Source organism: Pristiophorus japonicus, chromosome 2 (assembly GCF_044704955.1).
Source record: "Pristiophorus japonicus isolate sPriJap1 chromosome 2, sPriJap1.hap1, whole genome shotgun sequence".
Classification (NCBI taxonomy): Eukaryota; Metazoa; Chordata; class Chondrichthyes; family Pristiophoridae; genus Pristiophorus; species Pristiophorus japonicus.
In genome coordinates, this window is record NC_091978.1 from 257,501,270 (window position 1) to 257,522,107 (window position 20,838).

Here is a 20,838-nt window from a genome sequence, read left to right on the forward strand (position 1 = left end):
ACTCACTCACTGGGAGAGGTTCTCACTCACTGGGTGTTGTTCCCAATAACTCACTGGGTTAGGGTCACACTCACTCACTGGGAGAGGTTCTCACTCACTCACTGGGTGAGGGTCTCACTCGCTCAGTGGATGGATTTCTCACTCACTCACTGGGTGAGGTTCTCACTCACTTGGAGAGTTCTCACTCAGTCACTGGGCGATTTTCGCACTCACTGGGCAAGGTTCCCACTCACTCACTGTCGAGGTTCTCATTCACTGTGTGATGTTTTCCTCACTCACTGGGTATGTTTCTCACTCACAGGGCAAAGTATGTATTCACTCACTGGGCAACGATCTCACTCAGTGGGTGAGATTCTCACTCACTGGGTGAGGTTTTCATTCATTCACGGGGTGAGGTTCTCACTCACTGGGTGAGGTTCTCACTCACTCACTGGGTTAGGGTCACACTCACTCACTGGGAGAGGTTCTCACTCACTGGGTGATGTTCCCAATAACTCACTGGGTGAAGTTCTCACTCATTCACTGGGTGAGGATCTCACTCACTCACTAGTTGAGGTTCTCACTCATTCACTGGGTAAGGGTCTCACTCAATCACTGGGAGAGGTTCTCACTCACTCACTGGATGACGTTCTCACTCATGTGCAATGTTCTCACTCACTGGGTGGGGATCCCAATAACTCACTGGGCGATGTTCTCACTCATGCACTAGATGAGGCTCTCACTCACTCACTGGGTTAGGGTCACAATCACTCACTGGGAGAGGTTCTCACTCACTGGGTGAGGTTCCCAACAACTCACTGGGCAAATATCTCACCCACTTATTGGATGAGGTTCTCACTCACTCACTGGGTGAGGGTCTCACTCACTCACTGGGTGAGGTTCTCACTCACTGGGTTAGGGTCACACTCACTGGGAGAGGTTCTCACTCACTGGACGAGGTTCCCAATAACTCACTGGGCAAAGTTCTCACTCACTCACAGGATGAGGTTCTCACTCACTCACTGGGTGAGGGTCTCACTCACTCTCTGGGAAAGGTTCTTACTCACTCACTGGGTGAGGGTCTCACTCGCTCACTGGGTGGGTTTCTCACTCTCTCACTGGGCGAGGTTCTCACTCACTCACTGGGCGAGGTTCTTACTCTCTCATTGGGAGAGGTTCTCACTCACTAGGAGAGTTCTCACTCACTCACTGGGCAATGTTCGCACTCACTTGGAGAGGTTCCCACTTGCTCACTGTCGAGGTTCTCATTCACTGTGTGATGTTCTCACTCACTCACCAGGTTTGTTTCTCACTCACAGGGCAAAGTATTTATTCACTCACTGGGAGAAGTTCTCACTCACGCACTAGATGAGGTTCTCACTCACTGGGTGAGGTTCTCGCTCACTCACTAGATGAGGTTCTCAATCATTCACTGGGTGAGGGTCTTACTCAATCACTGGGAGAGGTTTTCACTCACTCACTGGGTGAGTTTCTCACTCATGTTCAATGTTCTCACTCACTGGGCGAGGTTCCCAATAACCCACTGGGTGAGGTTCTCACTCATTCACTGTGTGAGGTTCTCACTGATGGGGTGTGGTTCTCACTCACTGGGTGAGGTTCTCATTCACTCACTGGGCAAGATTCTCACTCACTCACTGGGTGAGGGTCTCACTCGCTGACTGGGTGGGTTTCTAATTTCTGGCAGAGATTCTCACACACTCACTGGGCCATGTTGGCACTCACTGGGTGATATTCTCACTCACTCACTGGGTGAAGTTCTCACTCACTGGGTGAGAATCTCACTCACTCACTGGGCGAGTTTCTGACTCATTGGATGCTGTTCTTACTCACTCACCGGGTTAGTTTCTCACTCACGGGGCAATGTTTTTACTCACTCACTGGGTGAATATCTCATTCACTGGGTGAGGTGCTCACTCACTGGGCGAGGTTCTCACTCACTCACTGGATGAAGCTCTCGCTCACTCAATGGGTTAGGGTTACACTCACTCACTGGGTGATGTTCCCAATAACTCACTGGGTGAAGTTCTCACTCATTCACTGGGTGAGGATCTCACTCACTCACTAGTTGAGGTTCTCACTCATTCACTGGGTGAGGGTGTCACTCAATCACTGGGAGAGGTTCTCACTCACTCACTAGTTGAGGTTCTCATTCATTCACTGGGTAAGGGTCTCACTCAATCACTGGGAGAGGTTCTCACTCACTCACTGGGTGAGGTTCTCACTCATGTGCAATGTTCTCACTCACTGGGCGAGGATCTCAATAACTCACTGGGCGATGTTCTCACTCATGCACTAGATGAGGTTCTCACTCACTCACTGGGTGAGAGTCTCACTCACTCACTGGGATAGGTTCTCACTCACTCACTGGGTTAGGGTCACAATCACTCACTGGGGGAGGTTCTTACTCACTCACTGGGTGAGGGTCTCACTCGCTCACTGGTTGGGTTTCTCATTCACTCACCGGACAAGGTTGTCACTCTCTCACTGGGAGAGGTTCTCACTCACTAGGAGAGTTCTCACTCACTCACTGGGCAATGTTCGCACTCACTCGGCGAGGTTCCCACTCGCTCACTGTCGAGGTTCTCATTCACTGTGTGATGTTCTCACTCACTCACCGAGTTTGTTTCTCACTCACAGGGCAAAATATTTATTAACTCACTGGGAGAAGTTCTCACTCACGCACTAGATGAGGTTCTCACTCACTCACTGGGTGAGGTTCTCGCTCACTCACTAGATGAGGTTCTCAATCATTCACTGGGTGAGGGTCTTACTCAATCACTGGGAGAGGTTTTCACTCACTCACTGGGTGAGTTTCTCACTCATGTTCAATGTTCTCACTCACTGGGCGAGGTTCCCAATAACTCACTGGGCGAGGTTCTCACTCACTCACTGCGTGAGGTTGTCACTGATCGGGTGTGGTTCTCACTCATTGGGTGAGGTTCTCATTCACTCACTGGGCAAGATTCTCACTCACTCACTGGGTGAGGGTCTCACTCGCTCACTGGGTGGGTTTCTCATTTACTGGCAGAGATTCTCACTCACTCACTGGGCCATGTTGGCACTCACTGGGTGATATTCTCACTCACTCACTGGGTGAAGTTCTCACTCACTGGGTGAGAATCTCACTCACTCACTGGGTGAGGTTCTCATTCACTGGGTGCTGTTCTTACTCACTCACCGGGTTAGTTTCTCACTCACTGGGCGAGGTTCCCAATAACTCACTGGGCGAGGTTCCCAATAACTCACTGGGCGAGGTTCTCACTCACTCACTGCGTGAGGTTGTCACTGATCGGGTGTGGTTCTCACTCATTGGGTGAGGTTCTCATTCACTCACTGGGCAAGATTCTCACTCACTCACTGGGTGAGGGTCTCACTCGCTCACTGGGTGGGTTTCTCATTTACTGGCAGAGATTCTCACTCACTCACTGGGCCATGTTGGCACTCACTGGGTGATATTCTCACTCACTCACTGGGTGAAGTTCTCACTCACTGGGTGAGAATCTCACTCACTCACTGGGTGAGGTTCTCATTCACTGGGTGCTGTTCTTACTCACTCACCGGGTTAGTTTCTCACTCACGGGGCAATGTTTTTACTCACTCACTGGGTGAATATCTCATTCACTGGGTGAGGATCTCACTCACTGGGTGAGGTTCCGAACCACTCACTGGGTGAAGCTCTCACTCACTCAATGGGTTAGGGTCACACTCACTCACTGGGAGAGGTTCTCACTCACTGGGCGATGTTCCCAATAACTCACTGGGTGAAGTTCTCACTCATTCACTGGGTGAGGATCTCACTCACTCACTAGTTGAGGTTCTCACTCATTCACTGGGTGAGGGTCTCACTCAATCACTGGGAGAGGTTCTCACTCACTCACTGGGTGAGGTTCTCACTCATGTGCAATGTTCTCACTCACTGGGCGAGGATCCCAATAACTCACTGGGCGATGTTCTCACTCATGCACTCGATGAGGTTCTCACTCACTCACTGGGTGAGAGTCTCACTCACTCACTGGGAGAGGTTCTCACTCACTCACTGGGTTAGGGTCACAATCACTCACTGGGGGAGGTTCTTACTCACTCACTGGGTGAGGGTCTCACTCGCTCACTGGTTGGGTTTCTCATTCACTCACCGGACAAGGTTGTCACTCTCTCACTGGGAGAGGTTCTCACTCACTAGGAGAGTTCTCACTCACTCACTGGGCAATGTTCGCACTCACTCGGCGAGGTTCCCACTCGCTCACTGTCGAGGTTCTCATTCACTGTGTGATGTTCTCACTCACTCACCAAGTTTGTTTCTCACTCACAGGGCAAAATATTTATTAACTCACTGGGAGAAGTTCTCACTCACGCACTAGATGAGATTCTCACTCACTCACTGGGTGAGGTTCTCGCTCACTCACTAGATGAGGTTCTCAATCATTCACTGGGTGAGGGTCTTACTCAATCACTGGGAGAGGTTTTCACTCACTCACTGGGTGAGTTTCTCACTCATGTTCAATGTTCTCACTCACTGGGCGAGGTTCCCAATAACTCACTGGGCGAGGTTCTCACTCACTCACTGCGTGAGGTTCTCACTGATGGGGTGTGGTTCTCACTCACTGGGTGAGGTTCTCATTCACTCACTGGGCGAGGTTCTCACTCACTCACTGGGCGAGGGTCTCACTCGCTCACTGGGTGGGTTTCTCATTTACTGGCAGAGATTCTCACTCACTCACTGGGCCATGTTGGCACTCACTGGGTGATGTTCTCACTCACTCACTGGGTGAAGTTCTCACTCACTGGGTGAGAATCTCACTCACTCACTGGGTGAGGTTCTCATTCACTGGGTGCTGTTCTTGCTCACTCACCGGGTTCGTTTCTCACTCACGGGGCAATGTTTTTACTCACTCACTGGGTGAATATCTCATTCACTGGGTGAGGATCTCACTCACTGGGTGAGGTTCCGAACCACTCACTGGGTGAAGCTCTCACTCACTCAATGGGTTAGGGTCAAACTCACTCACTGGGAGAGGTTCTCACTCACTCACTGGGTGAGGGTCTCACTCACTCACTCGGTGACGTTCTCACCCATGTGCAATGTTCTCACTCTCTGGGCAAGTCTCTCACTCTCTGGGTGAGGTTCCCACTCACTGGGTGAGGCTCTCACTCACATGCAATGTTTTAACTCACTCACTGGGTGAATTTCTCACTCACTCACTCACTGGGTGAGGTTCTCACTCAATTTGTGATGTTCTCACTCAATCACTGGATGAGGTCCTGACTCACTCACTGGGCGAGTTTATCACTCACTCACTGGGTGAGGTTCTCACTCAATGTGTGAGGTTCTCACTCACTCACTGGGTGAGGTTCTCACTCACTGTTTGAGGTTCTGAATCACTCACTGGTTGAAGTTCTCACTCACTCAGAGTTAGAGTCACACTCACTAACTGGGAGAGGTTCTCACTCACTGGGTGAAGTTCTCACTCACTCACTGGGTGAGGTTCTCACTTACTCACTAGGTGAGGTTCTCACTCACTCACTGGGTGAGGTTCTCACTCACTCACTGGGTGAGGTTCTCACTCTCTCAATCACTGGGAGAGTTTCTCACTCACTCGCCGGTAAGTGTGTCACTCACTCACTGGGTGGGTTTCTCGGTCACTCACTGGGTGAGGTTCTCACTCATGTGCAATGTTCTTACTCACTGGGTGAGGTTCTCACTCACTCTCTGGGTGAGGTTCTCATTCACAGGGCAAAGTATTTATTTACGCACTGGGTGACTATCTCAGTCAGTGGGTGAGTTTCTCACTCACTGGGTGAGGTTGTCACTCACTGACGGGGTGTGGTTCTCACTCATTGGGAAAGGTTCTCACTCACTCACTGGGAGAGGTTCTCACTCACTGGGAGAAGTTCTCACTTAGTGGGTGAGGTTCCCATTAATTCACTAGAAGAAGTTATCACTCATTCACTGGGTGAGTTTCTCACTCACTCACTAGCTGAGGTTCTCACTCACGCACTGGTTGAGGATCTCATTCAATCACCGGGAGAGGTTCTCACTCACTCACTGGGTGAGGGTCTCACTTGCTCACTGGGTGGGTTTCTCACTCACTCACTGGGTGAGGTACTCACTCACTGGGTGTGGTTCTCACTCACTGGGTGAGGTACTCAATCATTCACTGGGTGAGGTACTCACTCACTGGGCGAGGTTCTGACTCACTGGGTGATGTTCTTACTCACTTACCAGGTTAGTTTCTCACTCACGGGGCAACGTTTTTACTCACTCACTGGTTGAATATCTCATTCACTGGGTGAGGTGCTCACTTACTGGGCGAGGTTCTCACTCACTCACTGAGTGAGGTTCTCACTCACTGGGTGTGGTTCTGAATCACTCACTAGATGAAGCTCTCGCTCACTCAATGGGTGAGGGTCACACTCACTCACTGGGAGAGGTTCTCACTCACTCACTGGGTGAGGGTCTCACTCGCTCACTGGGTGGATTTCTCACTCACTCAATGGGTGAGGTTCTCACTCACTGGGAGAGTTCTCACTCAGTCACTGGGCGATGTTCGCACTCACTGGGCAAGGTTCCCACTCACTCACTGTCGAGGTTCTCATTCACTGTGTGATGTTTTCCTCACTCACTGGGTATGTTTCTCACTCACAGGGCAAAGTATTTATTCACTCACTGGGCGACGATCTCACTCAGTGGGTGAGATTCCCACTCACTGGGTGAGGTTTTCACTCATTCATGGGGTGAGGTTCTCACTCACTGGGTGAGGTTCTCACTCACTCACTGGGTTAGGGTCACACTCACTCACTGGGAGAGGTTCTCACTCACTGGGTGTTGTTCCCAATAACTCACTGGGTGAGGGTCTCACTCAATCACTGGGAGAGGTTCTCATTCACTCACTGGATGACGTTCTCACTCATGTGCAATGTTCTCACTCACTGGGTGAGGATCCCAATAACTCACTGGGCGATGTTCTCACTCATGCACTAGATGAGGTTCTCACTCACTCACTGGGTGAGAGTCTCACTCACTCACTGGGAGAGGTTCTCACTCACTCACTGGGGGAGGTTCTCACTCACTGGGTGAGGTTCCCAACAACTCACTGGGCAAAGATCTCACCCACTTATTGGATGAGGTTCTCACTCACTCACTGGGTGAGGGTCTCACTCACTCACTGGGTGAGGTTCTCACTCACTGGGTTAGGGTCACACTCACTCACTGGGAGAGGTTCTCACTCACTGGACGAGGTTCCCAATAACTCACTGGGCAAAGTTCTCACTCACTCACATGATGAGGTTCTCACTCACTCACTGGGTGGGTTTCTCACTCACTCTCTGGGCGAGGTTCTCACTCACTCACTGGGCGAGGTTCTTACTCTCTCATTGGGAGAGGTTCTCACTCACTAGGAGAGTTCTCACTCACTCACTGGGCAATGTTCGCACTCACTTGGCGAGGTTCCCACTCGCTCACTGTCGAGGTTCTCATTCACTGTGTGATGTTTTCACTCACTCACCAGGTTTGTTTCTCACTCACAGGGCAAAGTATTTATTCACTCACTGGGAGAAGTTCTCACTCACGCACTAGATGAGGTTCTCACTCACTGGGTGTGGTTCTCGCTCACTCACTAGATGAGGTTCTCAATCATTCACTGGGTGAGGGTCTTACTCAATCACTGGGAGAGGTTTTCACTCACTCACTGGGTGAGTTTCTCACTCATGTTCAATGTTCTCACTCACTGGGCGAGGTTCCCAATAACTCACTGGGCGAGGTTCTCACTCATTCACTGTGTGAGGTTCTCACTGATGGGGTGTGGTTCTCACTCACTGGGTGAGGTTCTCATTCACTCACTGGGCAAGATTCTCACTAACTCACTGGGTGAGGGTCTCACTCGCTCACTGGGTGGGTTTCTCATTTACTGGCAGAGATTCTCACTCTCTCACTGGGCCATGTTGGCACTCACTGGGTGATATTCTCACTCACTCACTGGGTGAAGTTCTCACTCACTGGGTGAGAATCTCACTCACTCACTGGGTGAGGTTCTCATTCACTGGGTGCTGTTCTTACTCACTCACCGGGTTAGTTTCTCATTCACGGGGCAATGTTTTTACTCACTCACTGAGTGAATATCTCATTCACTGGGTGAGGATCTCACTCACTGGGTGAGGTTCCGAACCACTCACTGGGTGAAGCTTTCACTCACTCAATGGGTTAGGGTCAAACTCACTCACTGGGAGAGGTTCTCACTCACTCACTGGGTGAGGGTCTCACTCGCTCACTGGGTGGATTTCTCACTCACTCACTCGGTGAAGTTTTCACCCACGTGCAATGTTCTCACTCTCTGGGCAAGCCTCTCACTCTCTGGGTAAGGTTCCCACTCACTTGGTGAGGTTCTCACTCACTGGGAGAGTTCTCACTCATTCACTGGGCGATGTTCGCACTCACTGGGCAAGGTTCCCACTCACTCACTGTCGAGGTTCTCATTCACTGTGTGATGTTTTCCTCACTCACTGGGTATGTTTCTCACTCACAGGGCAAAGTATTTATTCACTCACTGGGCGACGATCTCACTCAGTGGGTGAGATTCTCACTTACTGTGTGAGGTTTTCACTCATTCAAGGGGTGAGGTTCTCACTCACTGGGTGAGGTTCTCACTCACTCACTGGGTTAGGGTCACACTCACTCACTGGGAGAGGTTCTCACTCATTGGGTGTTGTTCCCAATAACTCACTGGGTGAGGGTCTAACTCAATCACTGGGAGAGGTTCTCACTCACTCACTGTGTGAGGTTCTCAATCATGTACAATGTTCTCACTCACTGGGCGAGGATCCCAATAACTCACTGGGCGATGTTCTCACTCATGCACCAGATGAGGTTCTCACTCACTCACTGGGTGAGAGTCTCACTCACTCAATGGGAGAGGTTCTCACTCACTGGGTTAGGGTCACAATCACTCACTGGGGGAGGATCTCACTCACTGGGTGAGGTTCCCAACAACTCACTGGGCAAAGATCTCACTCACTCATTGCATGAGGTTCTCACTCACTGGGTGAGGTTCTCAATCACTCACTGTGTGAGTTTCTCACTCACTCATTCACTGGGTGAATTTCTCACTCACTCACTGGGCAAGATTCTCACTCAATGTGTGAAGTTCTCACTCACTCACTGGATGAGTTTCTCACTCACTGAGTGAGGTCCTCAGTCTCTCATTGGATGAGGTTCTCACTCACTCACTCTGCGAGGTTATCACTTCATCATTGGGTAAGCTTCTCAATCACTGGGTGAAGTTCTCTCTCAATGAGAGTGATTCTCACTCACTGGTTGACATTCTCACTCACTCACTGGGTGCTATTCTAACTCTCTGGGTGAGGTACTCAGTCACCAACTGGGTGAGGCTCTCACTCACTGGTTGAGGTTCTCACTCACTCACTGGATGAGGCTATTACTCTCTCACTGAGCAAGCCTCTCACTCACTGGGCGAGGTTCTCACTCACATGCAATGGTCAAACTTACTCACTGGGTGAGTTTCTCACTCACTGGGTGAGGTTCTCACAATGTGTGATGTTCTCACTCACTCACTGGGTGAGGTCCTGACTCACTCACTGGGTGAGTTTGTCACGCACTCACTGGGTAAGATTCTCACTCAATGTGTGAGTTTCTCACTCATTCACTGGGTGAGGTTTTCATTCACTCACTGGGTGACGGTCACACTCACTCACTTGGCATGGTTCTCACTCACTCACTGGGCGTGGTTCTCACTCACTCACTGGGCGTGGTTCTCACTCACTCACTGGGCAAGGTTCCCACTCACTCACTGGGCATGGTTCTCACTCACTCACTGGGCGTGGTTCTCACTCACTCACTGGGCAAGGTTCCCACTCGCTCACTGGGCGTGGTTCTCACTCACTCACTGGGCGTGGTTCTCACTCACTCACTGGGCAAGGTTCCCACTCACTCACTGGGCAAGGTTCTCACTCACTGGGCGATGTTCTCACTCACACTGGGTGAGATTCTCACTCAATCACTGGGTGATTTTCTCACTCACTGGGCATGGTTCACACTCACTCACTGGGTTATGTTTTCACTCACTGGGTGAGGTTCTCACTAACTGTGCATTGTTCTCACTCACTCACTGGGTGAGGTTCTTACTCACTAGGTGAGGTTCTCACTCACTCACTGGAAATGGTTCTCACTCACTGGATGATGTGCTCACTTACTCACTGGGTGAGGTTCCCACTCAATAATGGGCAAGGTTCTCGCTCAATGAATGAGGTTCTCACTCACTTACTGCGCAAGGTGATCACTCACTCACTGGGGGAGGATCTCACACACACACTGGGTGTGGTTTTCACTCACTGGGTGAGGTTCTCCCTCACTGGGCGAGGTTCTCCCACATGCATTGGGCAAGGTTCGCACTCACTGGGTGAGGTTTCGAATCACTTACTGGCGATGTCCTCACTCACTCACTGGGTTAGGGTCACACTCAATCACTGGGAGAGGTTCTCACTCACTGGGTGTGGTTCCCAATAATTCACTGGACGAGGTTCTCACTCACTCACTGTGTGAGGGTCTCACACACTCACTGGGAGAGGTTCTCACTCACTCACTGGATGAGAGTCTCACTCGCTCACTGCATGGGTTTCTCAGTCACTCATTGGGTGAGGTTCTCAATCATGTGCAATGTTCTCACTCACTGGGCGAGGTTCTCACTCACTCTCCGGGTGAGATTCTCACTCACTCACTGGGTGAGGATCTCACTCACTCACTGGGAGAGGTTCTCACTCACTGGGAGATGTTCTCATTCACTCACTGGATTAAGGTCACACTCTCTCACTGGGAGAGGTTCTCACTCACTGGGTGAGGTACCAAATAACTCACTGGGTGAGGTTCTCACTCACTCACTGGGTGAAGGTCTCACTCAATCACTGAGCGAGGGTCTCACTCACTCACTGGGTGGATTTCTCACTCACTCACTGGGTGAGGTTCTCACTCATGTGCAATGTTCTCACACACTGAGCGAGGTTCTCACTCACTCTCCGGGTGAGGTTCTCACTCACTCACTGGATGAGGATCTCACTCACTCATTGGGAGAGGTTCTCACTCACTGAGAGATGTTCTCATTCACTCACTGGGTTAGGGTCACACTCATTCACTGGGCAAGATTCTCACTCACTGGGTGAAGTGCCAAATAACTCACTGGGTGAGGTTCTCACTCACTCACTGGGTGAAGGTCTCACTCAATCACTGAGAGAGGGTCTCACTTACTCACTGGGTGGATTTCTCACTCACTCACTGGGTGAGGTTCTCACTCATGTGCAATCTTCTCACACACTGGGCGAGGTTCCCAATAACTCACTAAGTGAAGTTCTCACTCACACACTAGATGGGTTTGTCACTCACTCACTGGGTGAGGGTCTCACTCACTCATTGGGAGAGGTTCTCACTCACTCACTGGGTTAGGGTCACACTCACTCACTGGGAGAGGTTCTCACTCATGTGCAATGTTCTCACACACTGGGTGAGTTTCCCAATAACTCACTGGGCAAAGAGCTCTCTCACTAACTGGATGAGGTTCTCACTCACTCACTGGGTGAGGGTCTCACTCACTCACTGGGAGAGATTCTCACTCACTCACTAGGTGAGGATCTCACTCAGTCCCTGGGTGGGTTTTTCACTCACTCACTGGGTGAGGTTCTCACTCACGTGCAATGTTCTCACTCACTGAGCAAGGTTCTCACTCATGCAATGGGCGAGGTTCTCTCTCACTCACTGGGCGAGGTTCTCACTCACTCATTGGCAGAGGTTCTCACTCACTGGGAGAGGTTATCGCTCACTCACTTGGTGATGTTCGCACTCACTGGGCGAAGTTCCCACTCACTCACTGGGCGTGGTTCTAATTCACTGGGTGATGTTCTCACTCACTCACTGGCTTAGTTTCTCACTCACAGAGCAAAGTTTTTACTTACTCACTGGGCGACTATCTCACTCAGTGGGTGAAATTCTCACTCACTGGGTGAGGTTATCGCTCACTCACGGGGTGAGGTTCTCACTCACTGGGCATGATTCTCACTCACTCACTGGGTGAGGTTCTCACTCACTGGGCGAGGTACTCACTCACTGGGTGAGGTTCTAACTAACTCACTGGATGCGTTTCTCACTCACTGAGTGAGGTTCTCAGTCATTCATTGGGCGACGTTCTCACTCACGCACTGGACAAGGTTCTTACTTTTTCACTCGGTGAGCTTCTCACTCATTGGTGAGGTTCTCACTCACTGGGTGACATTCTCACTCACTCACTGGGTGCTGTTGTCACTCACTGGAGAAGTTACTCAGTCACTCACTGGGTGAGGTTCTCGCTCACTGGGTGAGGTGCTCACTCACTCACTGGGCAAGGTAATACTCACTCTCTGGGCAAGGCTCTCACTCTCTGGGTGAGGTTCCCACTCACTGGGTGAGGTTCTCACTCACATGCAATGTTTTGACTCACTCACTGGGTGAGTTTCGCACTCACTCACTGGGTGAGTTTCGCACTCACTCACTGGGTGAAGTTCTCACTTAATATGTGATGTTCTCACTCAATCACTGGGTGAGATCCTCACTCACTCACTGGGCGAGTTTCTCACTCGCTCACTGGGTGAGGTTCTCACTCACTATGTGAGGTTCTCACTCGCTTATTGGGCAAGTTCCCGACTCAATAATGGGCAAGGTTCTGCTCAATGAATGAGGTTCTCACTCACTCACTGCACAAGGTACTCACTCACTGACTGGGCAAGGATCTCACTCACACACTAGGCGTGGTTCGCACACACTTACTCGGTGAGTTTCTCACTCATTCACTCAGCGAGGTTCCCACTCACACACTGGGTGTGGTTCTCACACACTGGGCAAGGTTCTCCCTCACTGGGCGATGTTCTCACTTACTCACTGGGTTAGGGTCACACTCAATCACTGGGAGAAGTTCTCAGTCACTGGGTGTGGTTCCCAATAACTCACTGGGTGAGATTCTCACTCACTCACTGTGTGAGGTTCTCATACACTCACTGAGAGAGGTTCTCACTCACTCACTAGATGAGGGTCTCACTCGCTCACTGCATGGGTTTCTCAGTCACTCACTGGGTAAGGTTCTCACTCATGTACAATGTTCTCACTCACTGGGCGAGGTTCTCACTCACTCTCCAGGTGAGGTTCTCACTCACTCACTGGGCGAGGTTCTGACTCACTCACTGGGAGAGCTCCCCCCTCACTGGGAGAGGTTCTCACTCACTGGGTGAACATCCCAGTAACTCACTGGGCGATGTTCTCACTCACTCACTGGGTGAGAGTCCCATTCAATCACTGGGAAGGTTCTCACTCACTCACTGGGTGAGGGTCTCACTCGCTCACTGGGTGGGTTTCTCAGTCACTCACTGGATGTGGTTCTCACTTATGTGCAATGTTCTCACTCACTGGGCGACGTTCCCAATAACTCACTGGGCGAAGTTCTCCCTCACGCTGTAGATGAGGTTCTCACTCACTCACTGGGTGAGGGTCTCACTCACTCACTGGGAGATGTTCTCACTCACTCACTGGGTGAGAGTCCCAATCAATCACTGGGAAGCTTCTCACTCACTCACTCACTGGGTGAGGGTCTCACACGCTCACTGGATGGGTTTCTCAGTCACTCACTGGGTGTGGTTCTCACTCATGTTCAATGTTCTCACTCACTGGGCGACGTTCCCAATAACTCACTGGGTGAAGTTCTCCCTCACGCACTAGATGAGTTTCTCACTCACTCACTGGGTTAGGGTCACAATCACTCAATGGGAGAGGTTCCCTTATAACTCACTGGGCGAAGATCTCACATTCACTGGATGAGGTTCTCACTCATTCACTGGGAGAGGTTCTCAATCACTCACTGGGTGATGTTCGCACTCACTGGGTGAGGTTCCCACTCACTGGGCGAGGTTCTTATTCACTTTGTGATGTTCTCACTCACTCACCACATTTGTTTCTCACTCACAGGGCAAAGTTTTTATTCACTCACTGGGAACTATCCCACTCAGTGGGTGAGGTTCTCACTCACTCACCAGGTGAGGTTCTCACTCACTGGGTGAGATTCTCACTCACTCACTGGGTGAGGTTCTCACTCACTGGATGTGTTTCTCACACTCACTGGGCGAGGTTCTCATTCAATTTTTGAGGTTCTCACTCACTCACTGGATGAGGTTCTCATTCAATGTGTGCGGTTCTCTCTAACTCACTGGATGCATTTTTCACTCACTGAGCAAGGTTCTCAGTCATTCATTGGGCGAGGTTCTCTGTCACTCACTGGATGAGGTTCCCACTCACTGGGCGAGGTTATCACTCACTCTCTGGTCAAGCCTCTCACTCATTGGGTGAGATTCCTACTCACTGGGCGAGGTTCTCACTCACATCCAATGTTATAACTCACTCATTGGGTTAATATCTCACTCACTCACTGGGTGAAGTTCTCACTCACTGTGTGATAATCTCACTCACTCACTGGGCAAGGTTCTCATTCACTGGGCGATGTTCTACTCACTCACCGGGTTAGTTTCTCACTCATGGGGCAAAGTTTTCACTCACTCACTGGGTGAATATCTCACTTACTGGGCGGGGTTCACACTCACTGGGCGAGGTTCTCACTCCCTCACTGGGCGAAGTTCTCACTCACTCACTGGGTTCGGGTCACACTCACTCACTGGGAGAGGTTCTCACTCACTGGGTGAGGTTCCCAATAACGCAATGGGCGAAGTTCTCACTCACTCACTGGATGAGGTTCTCACTCACTCACTGGGTGAGGGTCTCACTCGCTTACTGGGTGGGTTTCTCAGTCACTCACTGGGAAAGGTTCTCACTCATTCACTGGGTGAGGTTCTCACTCACGTGCAATTTTCTCACTCACTGGTCGAGGTTCTCACTCACTCTCTGGGTGAGGTTCTCACTCAATCACTGGGAAGGTTCTCACTCACTCACTGGGTGAGGGTCCCACTAAATCACTGGGAAGGTTCTCACTCACTCACTGGGTGAGGGTCTCACTCATGTGCAATGTTCTCACTCACTGGGTGAGGTTCCCGAATAATTCACTGGGTGAAGATCTCACTCTTTCACTGGATGAGGTTCTCACTCACTCAATGGGTGAGGGTCTCACTCACTCACTCACTGGGAGAGGTTCTCACTCACTCACTGGGAGAGGGTCTCACTCATTCCCTGGGTAGGTTTCTCACTCACTCACTGGGTGAGGTTCCCACTCACTGGGCGAGGTTCTTATTCACTTTGTGATGTTCTCACTCACTCACCACATTTGTTTCTCACTCACAGGGCAAAGTTTTTATTCACTCACTGGGAACTATCCCACTCAGTGGGTGAGGTTCTCACTCACTCACCAGGTGAGGTTCTCACTCACTGGGTGAGATTCTCACTCACTCACTGGGTGAGGTTCTCACTCACTGGATGTGTTTCTCACACTCACTGGGCGAGGTTCTCATTCAATTTTTGAGGTTCTCACTCACTCACTGGATGAGGTTCTCATTCAATGTGTGCGGTTCTCTCTAACTCACTGGATGCATTTTTCACTCACTGAGCAAGGTTCTCAGTCATTCATTGGGCGAGGTTCTCTGTCACTCACTGGATGAGGTTCCCACTCACTGGGCGAGGTTATCACTCACTCTCTGGTCAAGCCTCTCACTCATTGGGTGAGATTCCTACTCACTGGGCGAGGTTCTCACTCACATCCAATGTTATAACTCACTCATTGGGTTAATATCTCACTCACTCACTGGGTGAAGTTCTCACTCACTGTGTGATAATCTCACTCACTCACTGGGCAAGGTTCTCATTCACTGGGCGATGTTCTACTCACTCACCGGGTTAGTTTCTCACTCATGGGGCAAAGTTTTCACTCACTCACTGGGTGAATATCTCACTTACTGGGCGGGGTTCACACTCACTGGGCGAGGTTCTCACTCCCTCACTGGGCGAAGTTCTCACTCACTCACTGGGTTCGGGTCACACTCACTCACTGGGAGAGGTTCTCACTCACTGGGTGAGGTTCCCAATAACGCAATGGGCGAAGTTCTCACTCACTCACTGGATGAGGTTCTCACTCACTCACTGGGTGAGGGTCTCACTCGCTTACTGGGTGGGTTTCTCAGTCACTCACTGGGAAAGGTTCTCACTCATTCACTGGGTGAGGTTCTCACTCACGTGCAATTTTCTCACTCACTGGTCGAGGTTCTCACTCACTCTCTGGGTGAGGTTCTCACTCAATCACTGGGAAGGTTCTCACTCACTCACTGGGTGAGGGTCCCACTAAATCACTGGGAAGGTTCTCACTCACTCACTGGGTGAGGGTCTCACTCATGTGCAATGTTCTCACTCACTGGGTGAGGTTCCCGAATAATTCACTGGGTGAAGATCTCACTCTTTCACTGGATGAGGTTCTCACTCACTCAATGGGTGAGGGTCTCACTCACTCACTCACTGGGAGAGGTTCTCACTCACTCACTGGGAGAGGGTCTCACTCATTCCCTGGGTAGGTTTCTCACTCACTCACTGGGCGAGGTTCCCACTCACTGGGCGAGGTTCTCATTCACTGTGTGATGTTCTCACTCACTCACCACATTTGTTTCTCACTCACAGGGCAAAGCTTTTATTCACTCACTGGGTGACTATCCCACTTAGTGGGTGAGGTCCTCACTCACTCATGGGGCGAGGTTCTCACTCACTGGGTGTGGTTCTCACTCACTGGGCAAGGTTCTCACTCACTGGGTGAGTTTCTCACTCACTCACTCACTGGGCGAGGTTCTCATTCAATGTGTGAGGTTCTCACTAACTCACTGGATGCATTTTTCACTCACTGAGCAAGGTTCTCAGTCATTCATTGGGCGAGGTTCTCTGTCACTCACTGGGCGAGGTTCTCACTTTTTCACTGCTTGAGCTTCTCACTCACTGGGTGAGGTTCTCACTAACTGTGTGCTGTTCTCACTCATTGGGTGAGGTACTCAGTTACTCACTGGATGAGGTTCCCACTCACTGGGCGAGGTTATCACTCACTTTCTGGGCAAGCCTCTCACTCATTGGTTGAGGTTCGCACTCACTGGACGAGGTTCTCACTCACATGCAATGTTATAACTCACTCACTGGGTGAATTTCTCACTCACTCCCTGGGTGAGTTCTCACTCACTGCGTGATAATCTCACTCACTCACTGGGCAAGGTTCTCATTCACTGGGTGATGTTCTTACTCACTCACCGGGTTAGTTTCTCACTCACGGGGCAAAGTTTTCACTCACTCACTGGGTGAATATCTCACTCACTGGGTGAGGTTCACACTCACTGGGCGAGGTTCTCACTCCCTCACTGGGTGAGGTTCTCACTCACTGGGTGAGGTTCTGAATCACTCACTGGGCGAAGTTCTCACTCACTCACTGGGTTAGGATCACACTTACTCACTGGGAGAGGTTATCACTCACTGGGTGAGGTTCACAATAACGCAATGGGTGAAGTTCTCACTCACTCACTGGATGAGGTTCTCACTCACTCTCTGGGTGAGGTTTTCACTCACTCACTGAGTTAGGGTCACACTCTCTCACTGGGAGAGGTTCTCACTCACTGGGTGAGTTACCCAATAACTCATTGAGTGAGGTTCTCACTCACTCACTGGGTGAGGGTCTCACTCATTCACTGGGTGGATTTCTCACTCACTCACTGGGTGAGGTTCTCACTCATGTGCAATGTTCTCACACACTGGGCGAGGTTGCCAATAACTCACTGGTGAAGTTCTCATTCACGCCCTAGATGGGTTTGTCACTCACTCACTGGGTGAGGGTCTCACTCACTCTTTGGGAGAGGTTCTCACTGGGCTAGGGTCACACTCACTCACCGGGAGAGGTTCTCATTCATATGCAATGTTCTCACTCACTGGGTGAGGTTCCCAATAACTCACCGGGCGAAGATCTCACTCACTCACTTGATGAGGTTCTCACTCACTCACTGGGTGACGGTCTCACTCACTGGAAGAGGTAATCACTCACTCACTTGGTGATGTTTGCAATCACTGGACGAGGTTCCCACTCACTCACTGGGCGAGGTTCTCATTCACTGGGTGATGTTCTCACTCACTCACCGGCTTAGTTTCTTACTCACAGAGCAAAGTTTTTACTCACTCACTGGGCGACTATCACACTCAGTGGGTGAAATTCTCACTCACTGGGTGAGGTTCTCGCTCACTCATGGGGCGAGATTCTCATTCACTAGGTGAGGTTCTCAATCACTCACTGGATGAGTTTCTCACTCACTCACTGGGCGAGGTTCTCATTCAATAGTGAGGTTCTTACTAACTCACTGGATGCATTTCTCACTCACTGAGCGAGGTTCTCAGTCATAGAGGCAGAGAGGTTGTTTCCACTGGTCGGGGAGACTAGAACTGGATGGCACAGCCTCAAAATACAGGGGAGCCAATTTAAAACCGAGTTGAGAAGGAATTTCTTCTCCCAGAGGGTTGTGAATCTGTGGAATTCTCTGCCCAAGGAAGCAGTTGAGGCTAGCTCATTGAATGTATTCAAGTCACAGATAGATAGATTTTTAACCAATAAGGGAATTAAGGGTTATAGGGAGCGGGCGGGTAAATGGAGCTGAGTCCACGGCCAGATCAGCCATGATCTTGTTGAATGGCGGAGCAGTCTCGAGGGGCTAGATGGCCTACTCCTGTTCCTAATTCTTATGTTCTTATGTTCTTATGTTCATTGGGTGACGTTCTCACTCATGCACTGGACAAGGTTCTCCCATTTTCACTGTGTGAACTTCTCACTCACTGGGTGTGATTCTCACTCAATGTGTGTGGCTCTCACTCACTGGGTGACATTCTCACTCACTGGGTGCTGTTCTCACTCACTGGGAGAGTTTCTCAGTCACTCACTGGGTGAGGTTCTCACTCACTGGGTGAGGTGCTCACTCACTCACTGGGCGAGTTTATCACTCACTCTCTGGCAAGGCTCTCACTCTCTGGGTGATGTTCCCACTCACTCAATGTGTGATGTTCTCACTCAATCACTGGGTAAGATCCTCACTCACTCACTAAGTGAGTTTCTCACTCGCTCACTGGGTGAGGTTTTCATTCAATGTGTGAGGTTCTCACTCACTCACTGGGTGAGGTTCTGACTCACTGTTTGAGGTTCTGAATCACTCACTGGGCGAAGTTCTCACTCACTCACTGGGTTAGGGTCACACTCTCACTGGGAGAGGTTCTCACACACTGGGTGAGGTTCCCAATAACTCAAATGGGTGAAGTTCTCACTCACTGGGTGAGGTTCTCACTCTCTGGGCATGGCTCTCACTCTCTGGGTGAGGTTCCCACTCACTGGGCGAGGTTCTCACTCACATTCAATGTTTTAACTCACTCACTGGGTGAGTCGCATTCACTCACTAGGTGAGGTTCTCACTCAATGTGTGAAGTTCTCACTCAATCACTGGGTGAGATCTCACTTGCTCACTGGGTGAGGTTCTCAATCAAATGCGTGAAGTTCTCACTCACTCACTGGGTGAGTTTCTCACTCACTCACTGTTTGAGGTTCTGAATCACTCACTGAGCGAAGTTCTCACTCATTGGGTTGGGGTCACACTCTCTCACTGGGAGAGGTTCTCACTCACTGGGTTAGGTTCCCAATAACTCACTGGTTGAAGTTTTCACTCACTGGGTTAGGGTCACACTCTCTCACTGGGAAAGGTCCTCACTCATTGGGTGAGGTTCTCAATCATTCACTGGAGGAGGTAATCACTCACTCACTCACTGGGTGAGGTTCTCACTAACTGGGCAAGGTTCTCACTCACTCACTGGGTGAGGTTCTCACTCACTCACTGGGTGAGGTTGTTACTCACTGGGTTAGGTTCTCACTCACTCACTGGACAAGGTTCTCACTCACTGGATGAGGTTCCCACTCACTCACTGGGTGAGGTTCTCACTCACTGGGCAATGTGTTCACTCACTCAATAGGCGAGGTTATCACTCACTCTCTGGGCAAGGCTCTCACTCTCTGGGTGAGGTTCCCACTCACTGGGAAAGGTTGTCACTTATATGCAATGTTTTAACTCACTCACTGGGTGAGTCGCGCTCACTCACTGGGTGAGGTTCTCACTCAATGTGTGATGTTCTCACTCAATCACTGGGTGAGATCCTCACTCACTCACATGGCGAGTTTCTCACTCACTCACTGGGTGAGGTTCTCACTCAATGTGTGAGGTTCTCACTCACTCACTCGGTGAGGTCCTCATTCACTGCTTGAGGTTCTGAATCACTCACTGGGCGAAGTTCTCACTCACTCACTGGGTTAGGGTCACACTCTCTCACTGGGATAGGTTCTCACTCACTGGTTGAAGTTCTCACTCACTCATTGGGTTAGGGTCACACTCTCTCACTGGGAGAGGTTCTCACTCATTGGGTGAGGTTCTCAATCATTCACTGGAGGAGGTAATCACTCACTCACTAACTGGGTGAAGTTCTCACTCACTCACAGTGTGAGGGTCTCACTCAATCACTGGGAGAGGTTCTCACTCAATTGGTGAGGTTTGCACTAACTCACAGGGAGAGATTCTCTCTCACTCACTGGGTGAAGTTATCACTTACTGGATGAGGTTCTCACAATGTATGATGTTCTCACTCACTCACTGGGTAAGGTCCTGACTCATTCACTGGGTGAGCTTGTCACTCACTCACTGGGTAAGATTCTCACTCAATGTGCGAGGTTCTCACTCACTCACAGGGTGAGGTTTACATTCATTCACTGGGTGATGGTCTCACTCACTCACTGGGCGAGATGCCCACTCACTCACTGGGCGAGGTTCCCACTCATTCAC